Source organism: Cuculus canorus, chromosome 2 (genome assembly GCF_017976375.1).
Source record: "Cuculus canorus isolate bCucCan1 chromosome 2, bCucCan1.pri, whole genome shotgun sequence".
NCBI classification, from domain to species: Eukaryota; Metazoa; Chordata; class Aves; order Cuculiformes; family Cuculidae; genus Cuculus; species Cuculus canorus.
This window is the reverse complement of record NC_071402.1, coordinates 101,158,878-101,185,555: the sequence shown is the minus strand read 5'-3', so window position 1 is coordinate 101,185,555 and position 26,678 is coordinate 101,158,878. Positions and strand designations below refer to the sequence as shown.

At 42.3% G+C, this 26,678-nt stretch overlaps 1 long non-coding RNA gene across 1 annotated transcript; it reads right to left on the bottom strand.

Annotated features, from left to right (window-relative positions):
• Positions 1 to 574: 574 nt before the first annotated feature.
• Positions 575 to 26,678, bottom strand: LOC128851325 (uncharacterized). The gene is made up of 4 exons (XR_008448668.1): positions 26,118 to 26,678; positions 11,317 to 11,376; positions 6,847 to 6,930; positions 575 to 1,255 (listed from the first exon to the last, which is right to left on the bottom strand). It is a non-coding gene; the product is annotated as an uncharacterized LOC128851325 (long non-coding RNA).

The window sequence follows — 26,678 nt, the reverse complement described above, 5'->3', positions numbered from 1 at the left end:
AAAGGATGAGATGACTGCATAACCTCTGACATCTTATAAATTACTTTGTATGCTGAAGATTATTAACTTTGAAAAATAACCTGAGCTTGACAATACAAAGTGCATGCCTCGCAATACACCTATTCCTAGATGACTATCTTCTCAGTAGAAAACTGTATTCAGGAAATACAGTTCTTTAGACCTATGAGAATACCTGGAAATAATATAAAACCCTGAAAGAAAGACTCCGTGGAACTTGCTGAAGCTAGGACAGGATAAAATTCATACTTTCATCCAGTAAGAACAAGATTTCAGTGACCTCAGTCGAGATAGTCTTCTTCCTAAGGTTTTCCATTTAAGATCAGTTGTATCACACATTCAAAAAAGTTAAGCTTCAGTACTGCAAAATGCTAGGCTTCATACCATGTATGTGAAAATGTAAGGGGTATATGGACCCATTTCTAGCACATAAAAAGAGAATTTTTTTGCATACAATTTATTTGCTGCACTAAAAGATAAAGCCATGAGCTGAATAACAATGACAGTAATAGAAGAAAAAAGAAAGGTCTCTACACTCTTCTTGTGAGACCTCACCTGGAGTACTGTTTCCCGCTCTGGAGCCTCAAGTACAACAAAGACATCGACCTGTTGGAGTAGATCCAGAGGAGGGCCACAAAAGCAGTCAGAGGGTCAGAACACCTCCCCTATGAAGAAAGGCTGAGAGAGTTGGGTTGTTCGGTCTGGAGAAGAGAAGGCTCTGGGGAAAGCTTATCGTTGATTTTCATTATATAAAGGGGACTTATAAGAAAGATGGGGACTAAGTTTTAAGCAGGGACAGTTGTGATTGGAAGTAATGGTTTTAAAGTAAAAGAAGGTATATTTAGACTAGATAAAAGGAAGAATTTTTTTTACCATGAATGTGGTAAAACACTGGCCCAGACAGGTGGTAGATATCTCATCCCTGGAAACATTCAGGGTTGGATATGGCTCTGAGCAACCTGACCTAGTTGAAGATGTCTCTGCTCACTGCACGTGGGTTGGACTAGATGATCTTTAAAGGTCCTGTGCAATCCAAACCATTATATGATTCGATGATTCTTAGTCCACAGTTCTTCCAAGTTCATCCACTACTTTTTCTTCTTCGTTGTTATATCAAAGAGAAGCCGTCACACCATCTCTCATTCCCTTAGAGGGGAGTAATTCCCTGCTTGGACAGGCCAACATAAGCCTTCATAAGTTACTCTGCACCATCATTTTTTTCTAGGCAAAAAAAAACCTGCACAGAAACACAGAAAGCCAATCTTAAACATTTTATTTGCCATTACACCTCGAAAAATAACCTACAGCCCACCTTCAACATAAACTGTGAGCCAATAGTTTAGATGTCACAGTTGTCTACAATCTTGCTCCATTAGTTTACTGCTTTGTCCTGCCAACTCCTTTATGTTTGTTCTCATACACAGTTGAACAATTGTTTTGCTGATTACAAAGCCTGGATAGCAGATTCCTGATACACAGCTAAAATTCCTTGGCACCAGAGGCCATATCCACAAAGATATTTATAAACCCAAATTTTCAGTGACAACAGAGAGGAGAAAAGCAACTAAGTATTTTTATCATCCAAACTCACTGAAATAACATTAAAAGATGCATTTTGAATTTTTTGTATCATTAAAGCTATTTCAGCCCTATTTAATAGTCAGATTGAAATTACATATTGAAGTACTGCTTGTTTTTACTGTTTGTAACTATGTGCAAGATTTCTGTGTCATTTGCAATTTTGACTGTTTTAATATCAATCAGCTGATGAACCTTAGCTAGGAACAACAATATCTAAAATCTGTGTTCTGCCAAATACACATCTGAATTATACAAAGCATAAATACATAAAACTGCTGAAACATCTGAAAACAGTTCGAAGTTCTCCAAAGGTCCCCTATTGTCTTCCATTCGTCTCAGAATCCTGCTGTTTCAAAACATTGAATGTTTTATTGTAAAGGTTTTATCTGTTTGATTCACTGACTAGTCAGTGCTGCTGTCTGCAGCCACAAGGGACTTATTTTAACAACTGTCTTGGATTTTTCTACATTTTGCAGATTCTTGTGTCTAGTTCTAAAGTTTCAACTCTGCTATTTGCACCACTTGAAAACGTTGTCTAGTCAGCCTGTTAATAACCATTGATGCTAATATATTGCTACTGTTCTTACTTTCAAGACTAAGTAACCACACCTGCAACAGGCTCCTCACAACAGGTTTTATCCTTCCTCTGAAGAACCTCACTTTTGAAAGACTGTATTTTCAGTATCTCGAGTTCATCCAAAAACATGTATATCAAATGTGTTTTCTGTCTTTGTCTTTATGTTTATGTGATTGTATCACTGTTTAGTTGATCCCATTTGCAAAATATAACCTTATTCTTTGGGTGTCTAACTTGACCTGTACAACCTGAGGGAAAAAAAAACGTCAACTTGACCATAGATTCTTCATAAACCAAATGGAAAGATGAGGAGTAACTGAATCCCAGGGATTAAAAAAAAAAACCAAAACATTGGATTATAATGCCATATGCACTGACCATCCTCATTTGGACAAGAGATAACCAACAATTGTTATTATGTTATGTAAACAGCAAGAGAGAACATGAACAGATGAAGCCTTGGAAAACTCCAACTTGTACTTGCCATGGTACTGGCACAGCCTTTCCTTGAGGCTGTGCATGAGGCTTTTTCTTCCTCCTCTGGGACATCAGAAGAATGTTTTCTGCAATTTTTCCTGTCATTTTAATGAGTCACAGCTGGCTATGCCCTACAGTACACAAGTATTTAAAATATTTACATGTCATCTCATTAACTGTAAGTTTATAGGTACCACATAAAATCCTTTCTATTGTCTTTTTTCATTGTTGTGTCCAAAACACAGGACCATTTAATGTTTTTTACAACATGCATGCACAGTGCTTGTTTCTCTCAAGCTTACTTAACAGGGTCTTGGTGTAGTAATCCTGAATTTAAGACTTGGTTTTAAATAATCAGGTGGAAAAGAGGTCTTTTCCATTTTCATTACATCTTCTGCTGCCACCATCATGCGCTAAATATTTTGGGGTATTTATTTACAATACATATAGGAACTACTTTTGTTCAAATGTTTAATGAGGAATAGGGTAAAACTTGTCCTAATGCTACCTCAGGAAAATAATTAACTTTGTTGTTATGGTCTTGACTTTGAGAAATATTATGAAGTTTGTTAAAAACTGCTAATTTCCTAGGAGAACTAGTGCCTGTCTCACTCTCATCCCTACAGGGCACTGCAAGCAATCAGCCACAAGGTTCCTCTCTGTACACACAAGCCAAGGATAGTTGCAGTGAAGTAGACTGCAACTTATTTTTTCAAGTTCTTCTTCCCAGATACAAGAGTATACAGCAAGGTTCAAGATCATCAGTTCCACACTATGAAAAGGCACCATCAGTTAGCAGTAGCATTAACCCAATTACTTCAGAGTAGCTGTGGATAAGGGCCACACAGAAAAGGAACCGAATCCTCAAGCCATATTCTTAAAGTGACTTAGAGACCACAAGATAGAGTTACAGGCTAAAGTGAGTCTCTGGACATCACTGAAAAAATATTTTATATTTAAATAACACTCCAAATTTGTCCCTGTTTATAAATATGTTCTTATCATTCATCTTCTCCCTTCCCTTTTACACTCTTCAATACCCATTTACCTCTGGTGCACTGCCCTTGGGATGCACATTTATATTGCTAGCATACAAGATTTATGTAGATTGAGAGACATATGAGTGACATGAACAGAGGGAAGACACCTAAAATCTTTTCATGCTGTTGGGGCTGGACTCCCCAGCAACAGCCTGTCCATGTGTTTGCATCTTTTCTCCTGCAAAAAATCATTTCACCAGATATCTGTTCTCATCTGAACTCCCACTCCCTTCCTAATTCTCCTTCACCTTTCTCTGTAGAAGCTTAACTCCTTTTTTAGAAAAATCCAATCATCATCTGCAATCATTTATATATTATCATGGTTTTTGAACTGCTTTAAAGACTGTGTTGTATCTGCCTGTGAGAGAGCATGCATGATTGTGTTTTTTCTATGTAATGCAAGGAAAAGGGCAAAGTGTCTTCTCTACTTTGTTCAAGTTACAGTGACTTAGTAGGCTGAATATGGGCATAACCTCAGGGATAGTACTTTGTGTGATGTAGTTCTCTTTTGTTTATCCCTGCACAGTCCTGTAGTAAACATGAAAATATTTTTAACACGTTTTTTTTTCTACATATCAGTCTAGGACAAAACACACCACTGCTCCTGATGGCACAGGAAACACAGTCCATGTACTTGCATAAGCGATACACTTACTGGGACAGGTTAGCAAAGAGTTTTGAGTGAGCATTGCAGCCGAGTGCTCTCTACTGCTTCTGTATTTGCTTTATTGTTGTCCTGCTTTTGGTATATGTCCCTAAAAGTGGTGTTTGTACAGATCTCACAAAAAAAAAGAAATATATGTTTTAATATACAGCTAAGAATACATTTTATCTTTCCCAGGTCGCTATCACTGTGGAAGAAACAATGAAAGTGAGGCTTTTTTCCCCCTAGCAATTCTACTTAATTTATTACACTGACATACCACATTTACCATTCTTCTTTGATTACAAAGATGACATGATTCTACATATGTGCTGGTGTATACTGTTCAATTCTTTCTTTGTCCTAATAAGATGTAAGAGAGCGAAGGAGGTAATCACTGTGACAAATTGCCAGAATGGCACTTTCAAAAAAAATGAAGTCATTACCTTACAATAAGGAAAAGAAAGGCAGAGGCAAGGAGAAGTAGGACTGTCCATTTTAAAAGCTTTTCAAGAAAAGGCAAAGCTGAGCAGCTTTAATTAAAATACTTTTCCTGTGGTAGTGCCTGGGAGATCTAGCCTTGGGCTGGTCTCCAGCCTCCCTGCACTGCACTCACTTCTAGTGAGGTACTTGCACGCTAGAGCCTGTGTTCTCACAGCTGCTTTCAAGTGACCTCAAGTAAGGAGGTGGAGATTCCTTGTGCGACTATGCATACAGCATCTAGGACACATTATTCTTGGAAAAGCAATGTTGGTCTTTTAAAGAAATTATCGTAATAAACTTTTTTTACCATGGCCAACCTAATCAGCCACAAGATTGTTAGAACTGTAGAGGAGATTGGCATTGAAAAAGAACATAACAGGAAAACATGTGATTTGGTTGGGGGCTGTTTTTTTGTTTGCTTACTTGTTTGTACTTTGCTATTATTATAAGCAGTTAATCTGTTCTGGTCTCTGAGGATTTCCTCCCAATACGCAATCCTGGGGAAGGGCACCATTTGAAGAAAGCATTCAGCATTACTTTAGCTTCACCAAATGTTCTGAGCCAAATCTGGATATTGGCAGATCTTCAGTGGACCTCAGCCAGTTTGTAGTCAGTTGAATATTTGACCCAGTCAAAATTTTGATTAATACTGTGTTCAGTGTTTGCACAGAATTATTACTTATCTAATAAAACATAATTAATTTTAAGAAGTTAGGAGGCATTATAACTTCTGTTTAAAAGTACTCTATTACTTAAAATAAACATTTTACAATCAATGATTGCTATAGACAACACTGACCCAGTTTATACTAAAACATAAAAGCTGCTATCCCTCACAGTTACATTCTACTCACTACTATATAACTGAAAAATCTTCTCACAGAAATATTAGTTTGTGTGAGTCCTCTAGAATTTTCACTTTATCACAGAGTTTTTTCCTCTGTGATAAAGAAGGGGATATTCAAGCAAAAAAAAAAAGCAAAAAAGTATAAAATATCACTTGTGCAATGTTTTATAAAATAAAACCATCCATTATCAAATATACTTTCGAATGACAACAATCTTCCTATTGTTTAGTGTTTCTATTCTCTTACATTTCTTAGTAGTCTCTATATTGAAAAAAGTTAATTGCAAGATTTTAACGTCTGTTTTCATCTCAATGCCTTATTTTTTAAACTCTTCAGCTTCTGCTATATCCCTTGAAAATTCCAGCTCTGTATTCAAGATGGAATAGCCAATTCTCTAATTCCATAAAGATTCTGTAATTTCTTCATTGCACTACTTTACAAACTGACATTTCTGATTGCTTTGGTACATTGAGCAGATCCTTCCACTGACCTCCCTACAGTGTGCCTCAGCTGTGAGCATTCAGACATCTACAGCCTATCCAAAACTGATCAGCCGAAACTTTCTTCTGGAGGTTCTAACAACTTCGTTCCTACATTCAATTTAGCATATCACTGGAGAAAACATTGTAGGTTAATTGCTCTACCATCATTCTTCCATTAGGTACATATGAGTGAAACCTCAATATGAAAAGTAAATATAATCATTTCCATTATTTTCTTTGCTGGTGCTAATTTCACCAAGTGAATAGTCTTTTTGTACACCTTTAACATTTTCCACATATATTGTACAAATAAAGTAATATATTTTCATGTGACTTACACTCCCAATATGTTTGCCTCCAAATCCATCTTAAGAGAAAAGGAATAATAAATGTTATACTAACATGTAGATACCACTTCTAAAATGAAATGGACAGTTGGTTTTGAGATTATTAAATCTTAACTTTTTGGCCAAATAGGAAGAGAATAATATTTTATTACCCAAAAGAACCAGTTCATACCACTTGCTGTAGCTGGTAATTTATCTTTTATGTCAAATCTTCACAAGGAAATGTCCATACTGTTGCAAAAACAATTATTTAATAACTTTGAAGATATTTCCCTAGCTGTCAAGAAAAAGAACAATTAAGTCAGTCCAATTAGTTATCTTCATCTTCAAAACAGTCTAGAAATACATACCTCTTAACAAGTAGTGCAGTAGATAGAGGTTACACCACTATCTTATAGATGAGCAAGTTACATCAGAGAATTTGTTTAATGCTCCTGAAAGTTGAGAAGAGTGAGGGTCAGTAATGTTAGAAATTATTAGAAAACTTTTACATCAAAATCTTCCTCCAAATGCATGTATCTTTTTGTTATTCATTAAGAACCTATCTGTTGTTTCCTGAAGTGAATGGAAATACTTCCACTACAGTCCTAACTGCAAAGCACTGTTTGGGCAAAGCACCTGCAGTCACACTGAATGGAAAAAGCTGCAAAGTTCCAGTAGCAGAAGCTGTGCAGCCTGGTTGTCGAAGAAACAGGCACTGATTATATGACCACCAGGCAAATTTTCTGAAACAACAGGGTTATTCAAGAAGCAGCTAGAGCTGTAGAAAGGATACAATCTCTAAGTTGGCAGCTTGCCAAATTGCCTTTCAGACTATCATCCTGTCAGCCTCATCTCTGTGCCTGGAAAAATCATTGAACAGATCCTCCTGGAAGCTATGCTAAAGTGCATGGACAGCAGGGAGACGCTTCAAGACAACCAGCATGGCTTCACCAAGGGCAAGACCTGCCTGACCAACCTAGTGGCTTTCTGTTGATGTGGTAAACACCACAGTAGACACAGGAAAACCAATGGATGTTATCTATCTAGACTTCTGTAAAGCCTTTGACACAGTCCCCCACAAGATCCTTCTCTCTAAATTGGAGAGATACGGATTTGATGGGTGGACTATTTGGTGGATAACGTATTGGTTGGATGGCCGTATTCAGAGAGTAGTGGTCAATGACTCGATGTCCCAAAGGAAATCCATGGCAAGTGGTGTTCCTCAGGGGTCTATGCTGGGACCAGTGCGATTTAATATATGCATCAATGATAGACAGCGAGATCGAATGCACCCTCAACAACTTTGCAGACACCAAGCTGAGTGGTGCAGTTGTCATGCCTGAAGGACAGAATGTCATCCAGAGGGATCTGGACAAGCTGGAGAAGTGGGCCTGTGTGAACCTCATGAGGTTCCACAAGGGCAAGTGCAAAGTCCTTTACCTGGGTCGAAGCAATCTGTGGTTTCAATACAGTGTGGGGGACAACATGACTGAAAGCAGCCCTGCAGAGAAAGACTTGGGGGTGCTGGTTGATGAGAAGCTCGACATGAGCCAGAAATGTGCGCTCACAGACAAGAAGGCCAACCATATCCTGGGCTGCATCAAAAGAAGCATGGCCAGCAGGTTGAAGGAGGTGATTTTCTCCCTCTACTCTCATGAGACCCCACCTGGACTATTGTGTCCAGTTCTGGAATCCCCAGCATAAGTAGGATATGGAACTATTGGAACAGGTCCGTAGGAGGATATGAAGATGATCAGAGGGCTGGAGCAGCTCTGCTGTAAGGACAGGCTGAGAGAGTTGGGGTTGTGCAGTCTGGAGAAGAGAAGGCTCCGAGGAGATCTTATAGACGCCTTTCAGTACCTGAAGGAGGCTTGAAAAAAGCTGGAAAGTGACTTTTTCCAAGGGCATGTAGTGACAGTACAAGGGAGTATGGCTTTAATATGGAAGTGGGAAGATTGAGATTAGATACTAGGAAGAAATTCTTTGCAATGAAGGTGGTGAGACATTGAAACAGGTTGCCTAGGGGAGCTGTGGATGCCCCCTCCGTGGAGGTGTTCAAGACCAGGTTGGATGGGGCCTCAAGCAGGCTGGTCTACTGGGAGGTGTCCCTTCCAGTGGCAGGGGGCTTAGAACTAGTTGATCTTTAAGGTCCCTTCCCACCAAACCATTGTATGATTCTATGATAATACTTGTTCCTCTGCTGTTTCTGGAAGAAAATGCAAGGCGTCTAGGAATGGACATATGCATATCAAGAAGATCTTAAAGCAAGAATTAGAATTGTGTATTTGATCTCATAGGAAAGGGTCTGAGTCTCCCTAAGGGGTTATTTCAAGAACAAGGTTGCACCCAATGTCAGCAGACCTACATCAATCATTAGAGATGCTGCAGGCCAGAGGATCGCACTAGCTGGTTTTTAAACTCTACTGACCTCCGTTCCAGAACAAACTCAAGTCAGCCAAAGTTTGCTGGTAGGGACACCAGCTGTAACACCTCATCTACCCATATCGCTGGTCTTTTATGAAGTTTTATTGGCATAAAATCTTCTAGTAATAGTGCTTTGGCCTGTCCAGTCTTTGAGAATTATTTGTTAAACTATTCTAAAAGTTATACAAAATACTAACTTCCTGTAGCTGATCATATGATGTTCAAGATTCAGCTTTTATGCATGGCTGAGTAACTATAGGAGAAAACATTCTGGTTTCATGGAACTTCCTGGCAAACATCAAGCAAATAACAGTAATTCTCCTCCAGATGGGAGCTCAATAAAGCACAAGGGCAATAAAGCTCAAATCCAGGAAAGGATTAGGAAAATATCCTTTAAAGACATTTCTGTGTTTTTAATAGAAAAGGAGAAGAAGATGAGGCAGCCTTGACGTGAAACTGTTAGGGTCTATTAGATTAATACAAGTTAAGTTATTTTAACCTAAAACGTGTGTATGGCAGTTTAAATGTACAAAAATTAATCCAGCTTATGAGGCACTGTTGGACAGCTGCAGCTGAGGATAGGGTTTCGATCTGTACCGTGCAGCTATATTTTCACTAAGCAGAGTAAATTGTTTTCCAGTCCAACTCTCCTTCTATACTCCTACTCTTTGAGTAAACAGGAGCTATCTAACAGGAACTAGCCATGACTATCTAACACACTCCGATCTCAGTGCACAAGCACAGGCAAAATCAAAGACTTCCAAGCACTGGCCTGCAAATAGGACATTTAGTAGTTTTTTCTAAGAGTGTATCTGGATCACATCTTTTTCAGGTTTGGTCTTTTCAAGTGTTATGAAATGTCTTCTACAACCATTGTCAGCAATGATAGGAGCAAATATTGCTGGTAATAAGAATTTAATTTTCTGAATGAGGCTGTGTTTTTAAAAAGACTTACAACAAGATTTGATCAGAATGAATTCTCAAGCAATTCAAAGTGTGAGATTTAAGCGGCATTGATCATTCTGATTATTAAAACTGATTATCTTCCGTACTCGATCACGGACTTGCAGTAACTGCATTAGCACTCTCTTTTACAAAGTTCAGTAACAAATATTATGTAGAAACTGCACTGGCTTTCTCCTTAAATCTAATCACAGGTTCTACAGACATCTTCCATGAGAGAGCCATAAAAATTGTAGGGGTGTGGCTCAGACTACACTGCTTTGCTAGAGTTTTTTTTTAGATGTGACAAAGCTGGAAAAGCTCCACTGTAGATTAACCTGTGTGATCTACACTGACAATCTGAATCCACCTTTAGAGATGAGGGGAATCAGCAACAGCAATTGCAATGTTGAAATCTCATCCTTGAGTTACTCCCTGTTTCTTCTGAGAAAAGCAACACAAGGCAGATGTTGGATTCTGCACAGAGCATTTCTCTGCTTTCCACAAGTTTGTTATATAGGTGAGGAAGAAAAGTGTCTATGTTAACCACAACCAATTTCTTACATTTGTAAACTCCATACTTAATATAAAACAACTTACAGTATCAAAATATTTAGCCATGTGGATAGCAACTACAAACATTAGCAGGCAGAAATCCAAGCTATAAAGCCTTTGAGTATTTACTTAAAGATAAACACAAACAAAAAAATATCAAAAGTATTCCCCCCAAAAAACTCCAACAAACCATGCCACAAAATCTGCAAGGGACAAAGCAAAAGCCCTCATCTAAGGAACACCCATTAAGAGCAGATTAGACTTAATTTCATCTAAACCTTAGGACGCTTTATTTTTAGTCCTCTGAACAGTGTTAAAGAAAATCATGTTTTTTCAATTTTAAATACACATGGAATATGCAAGTTCATAATTGGCCTCTAATTACATGATAGAATACAATTTTCCTCCAAAAACTATGAGGCATTTCAGAATGATATTGTACATAAAATAGAAATTTGCTTAAAAGGTGTTATTTATTAGATAACTGTAAAATCCATTCCAAAATGAGCTATACTAAAGTCTTTAAGGAAACAAACATCTGTATGCTACTGCAAAGAATCAGATGCAGTCCAGGGCAGAGGCCAGCGATACAGCAGAAAAGAGCATTATCCCTCCTCATTAATAATTCTTCATATTCCTTCTGGGAACTTCTAGGTTTGACTGTAAGCAGCTGGAATGAGGTGCAGTGAGCTAGCAGAGGGGCCATGGTGGGGGTATGGGGTACTGCTCCCAGGAGAGGTGCACCAAGAGCTCAGAGTCCTCCCCGGTAAGTGTCTGGACCTCATTCAAACTCTCTTCATTACCCACATCCACCAGAGTCACTTCCATCATTTTTTGCATTTTAGAAACCAAGTGGCACCATTCAGTTTAAACACAATGGCTTCAACTTTAGAATACAACAAAGATGGATGACTTACGTTTTTCAAAAGGACCATATCCTCCAAGGATACTGACAGACACAATATGCCCCCTGTTTTCTGTGGAACAAGAAGTGTACATATCACTGCAATTACTCTGTGTAATCTTAACTGTCTGAACAATACCTAGAAAAGTCCAATTTAAGAGAAATACAGTTTTACAGTCTCAAGTAGGTCTCAGGTACTATACAATCCTGCCATCTGTTGGGCAGAAATTTTTAGCTACCAGCAAAAACTTTTGAGGAAACTGGGCAATATTTTAGAAAGCATAGTGCAGGCTTGGCAATTAAATTTTTACTCTTTTTTTTAATTGTTTGGGAGAAAAAATATCACCAAGTGCCACTGCTGGAAATAGGGATGAAAGGATGATGGTGCTGGTACCCAAGGAACCCCAAATCAACCAGCCTACACTCACCAACTCTGACTTCCCTCATGTCTGGTTAATGCCAAAGGACTGTCAAGGCTTCTGAGGTTTGGCCTTGTCATGACTTTGCATGACCAGACTCCTTAAATTTTCCAGGTGTACATTTCCCTCCATCTCAAAAAACATAATACAATGCATTTACGTATATATACATAAAATACAACACAATTCATCCATGCATGGCAACTTTGATTCTGTAATTTTGGGTAGCATTTTGGTTACATTACGAAGAACAAACTATATAGAAGTCAGGCAAAATTACTTCCACTCTCCTCACAGATCTAATTAAATGCTGCCAAACTTTTCCCCATATTTAGAAATGATCACAGCAGTCAGCAAGAAACCAGTAGGAAGTAACTGGACCCACTGTACTTCCGTTCTCCTGAAGCACCTGGCCATTCTCCCCACCACACAGATTCTCCACCGAGCAGATCAGAACTCAGCACTTAACTTGGGTATTTACGTTCTACTTGCATTAAAATGCACAGCTTCTGAAATTCAAATTCCTGTGAGTTAATACACTATATCATTTCTACAAGAGCGGAAGTTCTGCTCAAATAGGATAAATTCTAATAAAAAAAAGGAAGGAGCAACTATGTAAAAATTTACAAACTGAACTGGACTGTCAGATACCTGATGTGTTCTTGTCCATGAGAATGCAGGAAAAGGTACTCATGTCCTCTAAGATCTGTTCATTATTAAAAAAGCTTTGTGTCTATGTCACATGTAGCTCCTCTTTGTTCTCACCCCTTTTTCTACCACCAAGCTTTCCAAGTTGTAACAAAAATTCTCCATCCCTGTGGATAACTCAAAGCTTTCACAAAATAGCTGGATTGTCAGTGCCACACTGTTAAGCATCGATGAGCATGCTACTGTTGGAGTACCTAAAGTACAGTCAGTTGCTGATTGCAGCAAGGAAGACCTTCAGTTTAAGTGTAATTTTGAATGAGACATCAGAATCCATGCCCACAGCAGAAATAAGCACTATATATGCACAGCCTACTAAGCTTAACAGGTAAACATACTTGCATACATATACATATATAGATTTAATATTGTTATGTGCATATAAGATTGCTAGTGTAGTAGCAAAATAATGGATTGTCTTTGGTATTGTGAAATTAATATAACATATATACACATATATAAAAAACATATCTTAATATATATGGCAGAGGTGCTTAATGCCTTCTTTGCCTCAGTCTTTAATAGTAAGGTGAGATTTTCCCTGGATACTCAACCTCATGAGCCAGTAGACAGGGAGGAAGAGCAGAACAAAGCTCCCTTGATCCAAGAGGAAATGGTTAGAGACCTGCTAGGCAGATTAGATATTCATAAGTCTATGGGGCTGGATGGGATTCACCCAAGGGTATTAAGGGAGCTGGCAGAGGTGCTTGCCAGACTTCTTTCCATCATCTACCAGCAGTCCTGGCTCTCTGGGGAAGTTCCATTGAACTGGAGGCTGGCAGATGTTACACACAGAGACAGAGAGGATCCAGGAAACTACAAACCTGTCAGTCTGACCTTGGTGCCAGGGAAGGTCATGGAGCAGGTCATCTTGGGTGCCATCTCACAGTACACACAGGACAACTGTGTGATCAGGCCCACTAAGCATGGTTTTATGAAAGACGAACTGCCAAACTGACCTAATCACCTTCTATGACAAGGTGACCCTCTTGATGGATGAGGGAAATACTGTGAGTGTAGTGTAGTTGGACTTCAGTAAAGCCTTTGACAGTTTCTCACAGTATCCAACTTGAGAAATTGGCTGTCAATGGCCTGGATAGACGCACCCTTTACTAGGTTAAAAACTGGCTGGATGGCATGCCCAAAGAGTCACGGTAAATGGACTTAAAACCAGCTGGAGGCTGGTCACGAGAGTTGTTCCCCAGGGCTCATTTATCAATAACCTGGATGAAGGGATTGAATGCACCCTTAGCAATTTTGCAGATGATACTAAACTGGAAGGAAGTGTCAATATGTTGGAGGCTAGGGAGGGTCTACAGGGGCATCTGAACGGGCTGGATCCATGAGCTGAGGCCAATGGGATGAGGTTTAACACAGGCAAGAGCAGAGTCCTGCACTTGGGACACAACAACCCCGTGCAGCCCTGCAGGCTTGGGGAAGAGTGACTGGAAAGCTTCCTGGCAGAGAAAGACCAGGGGGTGTTGGTTGACAGCCAACTGATCATGAGCCAGCAGTGTGCTCAGGTGGCCAAGAAGACCAAGAGCATCTTGGCTTGTATCAGAAACAGTGTGGCCAGCAGGACCAGGGAAGTGATTCTCCCCCTGTACTCAGCATTCATGAGGCTGCACCTTGAATCCTGTGTTCAGTTTGGGGCCCCTCACTATAAGAAAGACATTGAGGTCCTGGAGCATGTCCAGAGAAGAGCGACAAAACTGGTGAAGGGACTGGAGAACAAGTCTTACGAAGAGCGGCTGAGGGAACGGGAGTTGTTTAGCCTGGGGAAGAGGAGGCTGAGGGGAGACCTCATTACTCTCTACAACTACGTAAAAGGAGGTTGGTAGGAGGTGGGTGTTGGTATCTTCTCCCAAGTGACAGGTGATAGAACAAGAGGGAATGGCTTCAAGCTGCATCAGGGGAAGTCTAGATTGGACATTAGGAAAAATTTCTTCACAGGAAGGATTATCAAGCACCGGAACAGTCTGCCCAGGGTGGTAGTTGAGTCACCATCCCTGGAGGTGTTTAAAAGGCGGGTAGATGAGGTGCTTGGGGACATGATTTAGTAGTAGGCAGGTATAGTTGGAGTCAATGATCTCTAAGGTCTTTTCCAAACAAATGATTCTATAATTCTATGATTCTATATTCAAGTAAGTCATCAGTTAAGCCAACACCATTTATCTGTATACTTTACCACAGATGCTCTCCTCTTTACATGCATTCCTCATGCTGGGAACCTCTACTTTATATTTACAATAAGAGATACCAAGAACGTCAACAAGGTGGCTTCAAATAGCTGACAACTAGACCATTAGAAAGAAGCAGATTTGGTTAAAGCAAATAAAAGCAAATTGTTTCTAGGTCTATGTACATGTGTCAGCTTTCTTGCTCCACAATAAGAGCATCACAGAGGAGTTATTGCAAAGCTACTACTGCATTTAAGCGCACATCTTTGCCTAAGCCAATTTAAGCCTTCAGTGGAGGAAACTGCAAGAAAGATTTAAGTGGGCTCTACCGGCTTAGAACTCAGAACCATAGGACAGCCCAGATTGGAAGGAACCTTGAAAGATCATTGGAAAAAAGACACCAAAGCATTAAAACATTTGCACTTTTCCAAACTGTGTATCATTCAAAAGTGATCTTCTCTCCATTTCATGCAGCATCCTGAGTGCCATAATGTAGGCTACTTAGGACAGGAAATATATATATATTTTTTAATTCCTTCATTTGCTTCCTTCCCTTTTCTTGCAGGAGACTGGGTACTTATTAGTACCCTATTAGTTCTCTAATTTCTAGCCTTATCTAGGCAGCCCATCCTGACACCCCCTCATTACCGATTTTGATAGGCAAACTTTCTGCAGGAGTGAGACAAGTCAGCTCACTCCTCCCAAAACAGGCAGGATGATAAACAACAAACAAACTAAAGGGTTTAGCTAGGTCCTTCTCTGCTGTATGCCTCGCCTCTAGCAGTTGTTACCTTTCCACTTTCCCTGCCTCACTCAGCTACCCAGGGCCTGCAGATCTGCAACTCCCAAGTTCCAAAAATCCTTCCCTGGCTCTCATGGTGGTAAGGAATGTGTTCCACAGCTGCCTGTGCTACAGCCAGTAGGGCTGGCCACTGCTGATGGAGACCCTGGGACTGCTGCACTGTGTGTCCACGTTAGCAAAGTGTGTTTGCTGAACACACAACTTAACAATAACTGTTGCCTTCCACCTGCCAAGCAATGGCAGGAACCACTGTCTTTACTGTCTCTCCACATGGGGCTATATCCTGACTCAGTGGGTGTGGAAATGCATAGGTCCTTTCACATTCTGCACAGTGACTCCTGGTTGAAATATTTGCTCTTCACAGTGGCTGAGCTTGCAGTAGTATGTGGTAAACATAGACAATGATCTCACTCTTGGACAACACCCTAGCACAGATAAATTATATCCCTCTTCTAAAATGACCAGTCTCCCTGGACTAGCTTTGCCTTCAGACAAGTGTTGCAGTGCTTATGATGCAAGGTGCGCTGGTTTTGGCAGGGGGAGAGTCACTTTTCCTTATAGTAGCTACTATGGGGCTATGTTTTGGATTTGTGATGGAAACAGCACAGATAATACACTGATATTCTGGGTATTGCTGACCAGTGCTTACGCAAAGCCTTTTCTGATCCCCATATGGCCATGCGAGCAAGACCACTAGGGGTGCACAAGATGTTGGGAGGGGACACAGCCAGGACAGCTGACCCCAACTGACCAAAGAAATATTCTATACCATATGATATCATGCCCATCAACAAAACTAAGGGGAAGCAGGGGGACACTGCTTGGGTACTGACTGGGCATCAGTCAGTTGGTGGTAAGCAACTATTTTTCATCTGCAGCACTTGACTTTCTTGGGGTTTATTTCTCCCTCTTTGTTATTTTCCTTTTAATTACTTATTATTATTGTTGTTTTATTTTCATTATTAAATTCTTCTTGTCTGAACCCACACACTGTCTCACTTTTAGCCTTCCAATTCTCTTCCTCTCCATCCCATTGGGGGCAAGGGAGTATGAGCAGCTATGTGGTGCTTAATTGCCAGATGGGGTTAAACCATAACACAAGGTTATGTTTTGGAGACTGCTTCCAGCTCAACAGCTGCCTGGCATGCAGCATGCCTCACCTTTGCTGTCACTTGTCCAAGTGCTTGCATGATTCCTGCTGTTGAGGCACACATGTCCAGCTCCCCTCTTCCCTTTGATGCCAGTACAAGTGCTTGTGGGGTCCTTGTCTGAATGGCAACGGGGGACGTCATGAATGCTAGAATGCAAGCTAGTAAACCTCGAAGGACAGACAGAGCTTACAGCCCCTAGATGGTCTCAGAAACACACAGTGTCACACACAGCTTGCAGACTGAATTAGATACTGGATTTATCCAAACTATCTAAAACTGCAGTGCAGGAGAACATAGGGACATGCCATAAAAATGCTTGTGTGTAGTCAGGCAAGACTATAAGTGACATTGTGTTAGATTATCAGAGATATAATGTAGTGCATTGATCTATCTGGTATAATTAATAATCTGCATATTCCTAAATGCCTTCCATAAGACAAGCATCTGTCACTGTTGACTCTTGCTACTAACTTGATTCCGTGTCTTGAAGCTTTAAAAACCCAACAAATAAATAATGACCACCTCTTCAGAAAACTCCAAGATGCTCAGCAATACTGATACTTCACTATGAAGAAATGCGAGTTTTCAGTGTTGTAACAGCACCTGTCTTATTTACCTGTGAGAAACAAGAATCCAGCCTATTCTGACAGTACATAGGTGGCAAAACGCTTTACAAACCAGACTAGGTGTTTCACTAGCTCTTAGGGTTTTGAAGAAGTGGCATGGGGAGGAGGACCGAGTCTTTTTTTGTTGGTGAAATACACTATGAAAAATAAAACAGCTTACTGGATAGTGAACACAACTGCTGTAGCATTCAAACTAGAGAAACTCCTGAATTACACAGAATCACAAGGTTGGAAAGGACCCATTGGATCATCGAGTCCAACCATTCCTAACACTCCCTAAACCATGCCCCTAAGCACTTCATCCACCCGTTCCTTAAACACCTCCAGGGAAGGCAACTCAACCACCTCCCTGGGCAGCCTGTTCCAGTACCCAATGACTCTTACTGTGAAGAATTTTTTTCTGATATCCAACCTGAACCTCCCCTGATGGAGCTTCAGGCCATTCCCTCTAGTCCTGTCCCCTGTCACTTGGGAGAAGAGGCCAGCTCCCTCCTCTCCACAACCTCCTTTCAGGTAGTTGTAGAGAGTAATAAGGTCTCCCCTCAGCCTCCTCTTCTCCAGGCTAAACAACCCCAGCTCTATCAGCCACTCCTCATAGGACTTGTTCTCCAGCCCCCTCACGAGCTTCATTGCTCTTCTCTGGACACGCTCCAAAGCCTCAACATCCTTCTTGTGGTGAGGGGTCCAGAACTGAACACAGTATTCAAGGTGCGGTCTCACCAGTGCTGAGTACAGAGGGAGAATAACCTCCCTGGACCTGCTGGTCACACCATTTCTGATACAAGCCAAGATGCCATTGGCCTTTTTGGCCACCTGGGCACACTGCTGGCTCATGTTCAGTCGGCTGTCAACCAGCACCCCCAGGTCCTTCTCTTCCGTGCAGCTCTCCAGCCATTCTTCCCCCAGTCTGTAGCGCTGCATAGGGTTGTTGTGCCCCAAGTGCAGGACCCGGCATTTGGCCTTGTTAAACCTCATCCCATTGGTCTCGGCCCAGCAGTCCAGCCTGTTCAGATCCCTTTGCAGAGCCTCCCTACCCTCCAGCAGATCCACACTTCCTCCCAGCTTAGTGTCATCTGCAAACTTGCTGAGGGTGCACTCAATGCCTTTATCCAGGTCATTGATAAAGACATTGAACAGAGCTGGACCCAGTACTGAGCCCTGAGGAACTCCATTTGTGACTGGCCTCCAGCTGGAGTTAACTCCATTGACCACCACTCTCTGGGCCCGGCCATCCAACCAGTTTTCAACCCAGGAGAGTGTACGCCTGTCCAGGCCAGAGGCTGACAGTTTCTGAAGTAGAATGCTGTGAGAAACTGTGTCAAAGGCTTTACCGAAGTCCAAGAAGACTACATCCACAGCCTTTCCCCCATCCAGTAGCTGAGTGATTTTGTCATAGAAGGTGATCAGGTTAGTTTGGCAAGATCTGCCTTTTGTAAACCCATGTTGACTGGGCCTGATCACCCGGTTCTCTTGCATGTGCTTCATGATAGCACTCAAGATTACCTGTTCCATGACTTTCCCTGGCACTGAGGTGAGACTGACAGGCCTGTAGTTCCCCGGATCCTCTCTGCAACCCTTCTTATATATGGGCACAACATCAGCCAGCCTCCAGTCTAGTGGAACTTCCCCAGTCAGCCAGGACCTCTGGAAGATGATGGATAGGGGTTTGGAAAGGACATCCGCCAGCTCCTTCAACACTCTTGGGTGGATCCCATCCGGCCCCATAGACTTGTGGGAGTCTAGCTGGGCAAGCAAGTCTCTAACCGCCTCCTCTTGGATCATGGGAGCCTCAATCTGCCCCTCTAACTCTTGGATTTGTAAACAGAAGGAACAACTTTCTTTGCTATTAAAGACTGAGGCGAAGAAGGCATTAAGTACCTCAGCCTTGTCCTTATCCCCTGTTACTGTTATTCCTTCTGCATCCAATAGAGACTGGATATTCTCCCTCGTCCTCCTTTTCCTGTTAATGTACTTGTAGAAAGACTTTTTGTTGTCTTTCACAGACTTAGCGAGTTTTAATTCTAGTTGGGCCTTGGCCCTCCTGATTTTTTCCCTGCACAATCTCACTTCGTCCCTGTAGTCCACCCAAGATGCCTGTCCTTTCCTCCAGAGCACATAGAGCTTCTTCTTATTATTGACGCATCTTGAGATCTCCCTGCTCCACCAAGCTGGCTTTTCCCCCCGCCGGCTCCTTTTCCGGAACACAGGGATGGCCTGCTCTTGAGCTGCTAGGATTTCATTTTTCAAGAGCGCCCAACCCTCGTGGGCTCCCTTGCCCTGAAGGACTGTTTCCCACGGAACTTTGCTAATCAACCTTCTGAACAGGCCAAAGTCTGCCCTCTGGAAGTTTAATGTGACTGTTTTGCTAACCCCCTTCTTAATCCCACCTTGAACTGAAAACCCTATCATCTCATGATCGCTTAATCCCAGGAGTCCTCCAACCGTCAAATCCCCAACAAGACCTTCTCTATTCACAAACAGCAGGTCTAGGAAGGCACCCTCCCTTGTTGGTTCGCTAACCAGTTGTGCAAGGAAGTTGTCTTCGATGCACTCCAGGAACCTCCTAGACTGTTTCCTTTCTGCTGTGCTTAATTTGTACTTAATAATTCAAGAATTGTACTTAATAATTCAAGAACCAAGCCACATGCAATGTTCTAAGTCCACCAGAAGATGGAAGAGCTGTTCATCTTTTGGATCATTGCTAGCAGTGAAATTCAGAAGCAATGGAAAGGTCTTTTACGTTGTTTTGGCAAAGTGGAGGGGAAAAGAGATTCTTTCTATCATGTGAAATGCTATGAAGGAGAAAATTTTACTTCTTCAACAAAAATATGTACAAATATCAACTGTGAGGTCATCAAAACATTTCAAGTTCTAGCCACAATTGTTATGAGGTACAATAAGACAATATTTAATCCCAATAAAGCAAAATCTGATCATGTTCCAATTTCTTATTTGCATATTTCATGCATGTATGGGGCAGGGCAGAGTAAGGCAAGGCAAGGAAAAGGACATGAAGAAGAAAGGAAAAGGATGGGAAAAGGAAAGGCAAAAGTAAAGAATATTTCAGCTGGAAAAGACCTACAATGATCATCTAGTTCTAATGCCTGACATCTTCAGGGCTGACCAAAAGCCAAAGCATTTTATGAAGGGCATTGCCCAATTGCCTTTTAAACAGTGACAGGAATGGGGTACAGATCACCTCTCCAGGAAGCTTGTCCCAGGGTTTGATCATCCTCTCGGTAAAGAAATGCTTCCTAATGTCAAGCCTAAACCTCCCCTGACACAGCTTTGAGCCATTACCACACATCCTTGCACTGGGTACCAGGGAGAAGAGATCATCGCCTTCCTCTCCACTTCCCCTCCTCAGGGAGATGCACAGAGCAGTGAGATCACCCCTCAGCCTCCTTCTCACCAAAATAGATAATCCCAAAGTCTTCATCTGCTCCTTGTAGGATATTCTGTCCAGCCATTTCAATAGCTTTGTTGCTCTCCTCTGGACACACTTGAAGACCTTCACATCTTTCCTCAGTTGTGGGACCCAGTATTCAGGGTGAGGCTGCACCAATGCTGACTACAGTGGGATAATCACCTCTTTCAACTGATTGCTTGTGCTGGTTTTGATGTATCCCAGAAGGTAGTTTACCCTCTTGGCTACCAGGGCAAGCCGCTTTTATTGTGTCTGCTGTCAATCAGCACCCCAAGACCCCTCTCTGCATGCTGTTCTCCAGTCACTCCTCACCCAATTTACACTTGTGCCCAGCATACCCCATCCCAAGTGCAGAATCCAGCATTTAGACTTGTTGAATCTCATCCTACTAATCATCACCCAGTGCTTCAATCTATTTAGATCCCTCTGCAAGGCCTCTTGTCCCTCCAGAGTCAACAGCATCTCCCATTTTGGTATTAATTTCTAAGGGTGCATACAAATCCTGCACCATATATAACAGATCTATCCCTAGAACTGACTCCTGAGGAGCACTGCTGGTGACCAGTCGCCAGCCAGATGTTGCCCTATTCACTACAACCCCTTGAGATCTGCTTTTCAGCCAGTTATTCACCCAGTGCAACATGAACCCACTCATCCCACAGCTGGACAACTTCTGCAGAAGCCTTAATAAAACCCAGAAAACCTACATCCACTATCTTCCCTTCATCCACCAGGCAGGTGACTTCATCATAGAAGAATATCAAATTAGTTAAACAGGACCTCCCCTTTGTGAGCCCACATTGACTGTGCCTGATTATTCCATTGTCCTTTAAATGTCTTTCAATAATACCAAGTATAATTTTCTCCAGAATCTGAGGTTAGACCAATGGATCTGTAGTTCCCTCACACTCATCTTGTAAACTCAAATAGCATTGGCTAGTTTCCAGTCAGTGGGGACTTCCCCAGACTCTCAAAATCTTTGGGAGATGATTAAGAGGAGTCTTGCTGTAACATACACTAGTTCCTATACCTTGTATCTCACAGTTTCACTATCCACAAATGGAAAGTCACAGTTCCCACTCTTCCTGCACTCATGGTTCTCCAACTCTGACAGCTCAAGGTCTATCACTATTATTAAAGACTGAGGAAAAAAAACATTTAATGCCTTCACTTTTTCTTCACCGCTGCTTGTCAAATGACCATCTTCAATAAGCATCAGTCCAGTGTTTTTCCTAAACCTCCTGTTGCTATTAACATATTTTTAAAAAGCCCTTCTTATTATGTAAAAAAACACTGGCCAGTTTCAACTCTAATTGAGCTTTGGCCTTTCATGTCTTATCCCTGCATATGCAAACCACAGCTTTGTAAGCTTCCTGCGAAGCCTGACCTCTGTTCCAGAGATCTTATCATTTCTTTTTCCTTTTGAGCTCTATGAGGAGTTCTCTGTTCAGCCAAGGTAGTCTTCTGCCCCACCTGCTTGACTTATGACACAGTGGAATTGCCTGCACCCATTCCTCTGAAAGGTGGTTGTTAAAAGACTGACCAACATTCATGAACTTCTAGGCCCCCAAAAGCAGATTCCCAGAATGCGCTGCTAAATAGCTCCCTGAATAGCTTAAAGGTTGCTCTCCTGAGGTTCAGGGTAGCTACTCTGTTGTCTTTTTTTGATTATTACACTGAAAATTTTAAACTCAACCATTTCACGGTCACTGTGGCCAAAACAGTTCCCTACTATCATATCCCCCGTGAGTCCTTCTCTATTCATAGACAGCAAGTCTTGGACAGTATCTTTCTTGCTGGCTCACTGAGTACTTGTGACAAGAAGTTATTTGCTACAGACTTCAAGAATTTCCAAGACCTCCTTGTAGCATCAGCATGATATTCCCAATTAATGTCTGTGAAGTTGAATCTCCCATACAAACAAGTGTCACTGATGCAGAAATCTCTCATCATTGTCTATAGAATAATTCATCAGTGCCTACATCCTACTTGGGCAATCAGTAGTAGACATCTCCCACAACATCTCCTTTGTTTGCCATCTCCCTAATCCTCACCTGGAGGCTCTCAACTATATCATCACTAACTGTAAGGGCTGAAACTTCTCCTTTACTTACAGTGCAACACTTTATCTTGCCTGTCCTGGTTATTCCTCCTGAACAGCCTGTAGTCTTCCGTCCAAGCATTCCAGCCATGGGACTAATTCCACCAAGTCTCATCAATGACACCATAGCTCTGGGAACTAACCAATGCTTCCAGTTAATCTTGTTTCTTTCTCATACAGCATGCATTTGTGTATAAGCATTCAGATACACTACTGAACCCTCTATGCTCCTAGCAGCAGGGTAAATGTTCCTATTAGCATTGCAACCCTTAGGAGAAATCATGCCAAATCTTGGCTTACCCACTGCAATCCTGCTGGTATCTCTTTCATCCGTTGTTTCTAGTTTAAAGCTCTCTTGATCAGTCTAGAGAGCTTACACCCAAATACATGTTTTTCCCACGGGGAAAGATAGATCTTATAGGGCTCCAGCATACTCTGCATCTTGAAGGCTCTGCCATGGCTTAAATAGCCAGTTTTGGCAGAGGAACCAATCCTGGAACCAGGTTTTGATATCCTGGGCTTACCTTGTTTCTTTTGAAGACTCCCCCATTACTGCGAGGATTGAGGAAAACACTATCTGTGCTCCTGAATTTTTTAGTATTCTTCCCTGAAATCTCTTTTGATCAACCTTAGGCTTTTTGTTTCAACACCATTAGAAAGATCAGGAATGGATAGTAGTCTGAAGGGTGTACCAGGCTCTTCAGTCTTGTGATGTCCCTGATTCGGCCCCAAGGAGGCAGCAAACCTTCCTGAAAAGAGAGTCTAGTCTACCAATGGGTGCTTCCATTCTTTCCAAGGCTCAAGTTTACCTGTTTTTGTCACAGTGTACTGCACTGCTAGCTTCTTCTCCAGGCATGTTGCTCTCTCGAAGCACAGCCAAAAGGACCTTACGGATAGCGGCCAAGTTGCTCCACAGGTTTAACAGCACAAAGCCCCGCAAGTCCACCCACTTCTCAAGACTGTTGGTTGCAGCTTGGTTTTAAAACACCATGCTCAGGACTCAGGCAAGCCTTGGGCAGATGAAGCAGTACTTCCCTGATACCATCTAGCCCAGGTGAAGATTTAAGCTATTGGTTGTCTCCAGATTCTCCTGTTTCTGCTGTTTCTGTACCTTTTGGCTAGGGTAGGCACTCATCCAGGGCATCCAAAATTGATGCAGAGCTTGGTTTTGGGAGAAGCTTAGACCGGAAAGAGTAGAGGCATTGCGGGGGAGAGGAGGGGAGGTGTTACAGCGCTGCAGCATTAGTGGTCTGGGCTACAGCCTTTTTAACATCCTCTGGTCTAACCTAAGTGCAGCAGGAAGACCAAGTTCCTCATTGCTCTTTCCTCTTTGTTCATGAAACAGTTTTTAGTTTAGCATCTTCTTGCACTGGGTCAGGAAGTCTATATGTTCCTGCCCAACACCCACTGCAGCACAGCCCTTCATAGCCAGCTCCAACTAACCAGCGAATCCTGCCAGCCCTCAGGAAAGGCAAAAAAGGCAAACCCATTTTTCTGGAACATATCCTGAAAATGTATCTGGAAATACAGGGCAAGCTGGAGAGAGTTTTGATAAACTGTTTCTCCTATTGCTGAGCCAAGTAGCATATCTTGGAGGAAGAGGGGAATAGCATTCCAAGGGGCAGCAAAGATGCAAAGGTTATTGATGGGTGAGTTGTCACTTAGGATTTAAGACTATTCCTCTCAGAAGCACAGCGGGATCAGCGGCCCAGCTGAAGTGCATCTACACCAACACACACAGCATGGGCAACAAACAGGATGAACTAGAAGTCATTGTATGGCAAGAAAACTAGGATACAATTGCCATAATAGAAAAGCAGTGGGACAACTCACACAACTGGAGCCTTCAAGCGGCATAGGAAAGGAAGGAGAGGTGGTGGAAAGAGCCCTTTATGTTAGTGTGTTTTGATTGCCTTGAGCTCAGTGATGGTGACACTAGGGCTGAGTGTCTATGGGTAAAAATCAGTAGAACACCCAATAAGGCAGGTTATTGTGGTAGGGGTCTACTACAGACCACCCAGTCAGGGAGAAGAGACTGACAAGATGTTCTACAAGAAACTGGAAGAAGTCTTGCCATCGCTAGACCTTGTCCTTGTGGGAGAACTTATCACGTCTGCTGGAAATATAATGCAGTAGAAAGGAGTGTGTGGAAGAAAACTGGTGAGTGAGCCAACTAGGAACGGTTTCCCGCTGGGCCTGTCGTTTGTAAACATAGAAGGCCTTGTGGGAGATGTGGTTGGAGGATGCCTGGGGCACAGCAATCATGAGATGACAGAGTTCTCAGTTCTTATAGAAGTAAGGAGAGGGCAACAGCAGAACTGCCACCTTGGACTTCCAGAGTGTAGACTTTGGACTGTTCAGAAGGCTGGGTTGATAAAGTTCCTTGGGAGGCAGTCCTAAAGAGCAAAGGAGCAGAAGAGGGCTGGGCACTCTTCAAGGAGGAAATCCTGTCTGCACAAGAGCAGGCCATCCTCATGTGCCTATAAATGAGCTGACAGGGAATAAAACTTGGCTGAACAGGGAGATTTAGGTGGACCCAGAAAAAAAAGAGGAAAGTATATGAGCTTTGGAAGAAGGGGCAGACATCATGAGAGGACTACAAGGATGAAGTGAGATCATGCAGAGAGAAAATCAGAAGGGCTAAAGACCAATTAGAACTTACGTTGGCCAATTCTGTGAAAAATAATAAAAAACGTTTCTACAAGTACATTGAAAACAAAAGACCAAGGAGAATCTCCATCCTTTACTGGATTCTGGGGGAACAATAGTGACAAGGGATGAGGATAAGGCTGAGGTACTTAATGCCTTTTTTTGCCTCGGTCTTTAATAGTAAGATCAGATGTTCTCTGGGTATTCAGCCTCCAGAGCCAGAAGACAGGGAGAGGGAGCAGAACAAAGCTCCCTTGATCCAAGAGGAAACGTTTAGAGACTAGTTTGGCCAGCTAGACATTCACAGGTCTGTGGGGCCAGATGGGATCCACCGAATGGTCTTGAGGGAGCTGGCAGAGGTGGTCACAAAACCACTTTCCATCAACTATAAGCAATCCTGGCTGACTGAGGCAATTCCACTTGACTGGAGGCTGGCAGGTATTACACCCATTTGCAAGAAGGGCTGGAGGGAGGATCCAGGGAACTACAGGCCTGTCAGTCTCACCGTGGTGCCGGGGAAGATCATGGAACAGGTCATCTTGAGTGCTATCACACGGCACACACAAGACAACCAGGTGATCAGGTCCAGTCAACATGGGTTTATGAAAGGCGGGTCCTGCCAGACTAACCTGATCTCCTTCTATGACAAGGGGACCCACTTAATGGATGAGGGAAAGGCTGCGGATGCAGTGTACCTGGACTTTGGCAAGGCATTTGATATTGTTTCTCACAGGATGCTGCTTCAGAAACTTACTGCCACTGGTCTGGACAGATGCACACTCTGCTGGGTAAAAAAATGCTGGAGGGCCAGGCCCAAAGAGTTGCGGTAAATGGAGTTAAATCCAGTTGGAGGCCGGTCACAGGTGGTGTTCCCCAGGGTTCAGTGCTGGGTCCAGTTCTGTTCAGTACCTTTATCAATGACCTGGATAAAGGGATTGAATGCACCCTTAGTAAGTTCACAGATGACACTAAGCTATGAGGAAGTATCAATCTGCCTGAGGGTAGGGAGGCTCTGCAAAGGGATCTGAACAGGCTGGACCGATGGGCTGAGGCCAGTGGGATGAGGTTTAACAAGGGCAAGTGCAGAGTCCTGTACTTGGGACACAACAACCCCATGCAGTACTACAGACTAGGGGAAAGTGGCTTAAAAGCTGCCTGGCAGGGATGGACCTAGGGTTATTAGCTGACAGGTGGCTGAATATGAACCAGCAGTGTGGCCAGGTGGCCAAGAAGGACAATGGCATCCTGGCCTTTATCAGAAATGATACAGCCAGCAGGAAAATGACTGTGCCTCTGTACTCGGCATTGGTGAGGC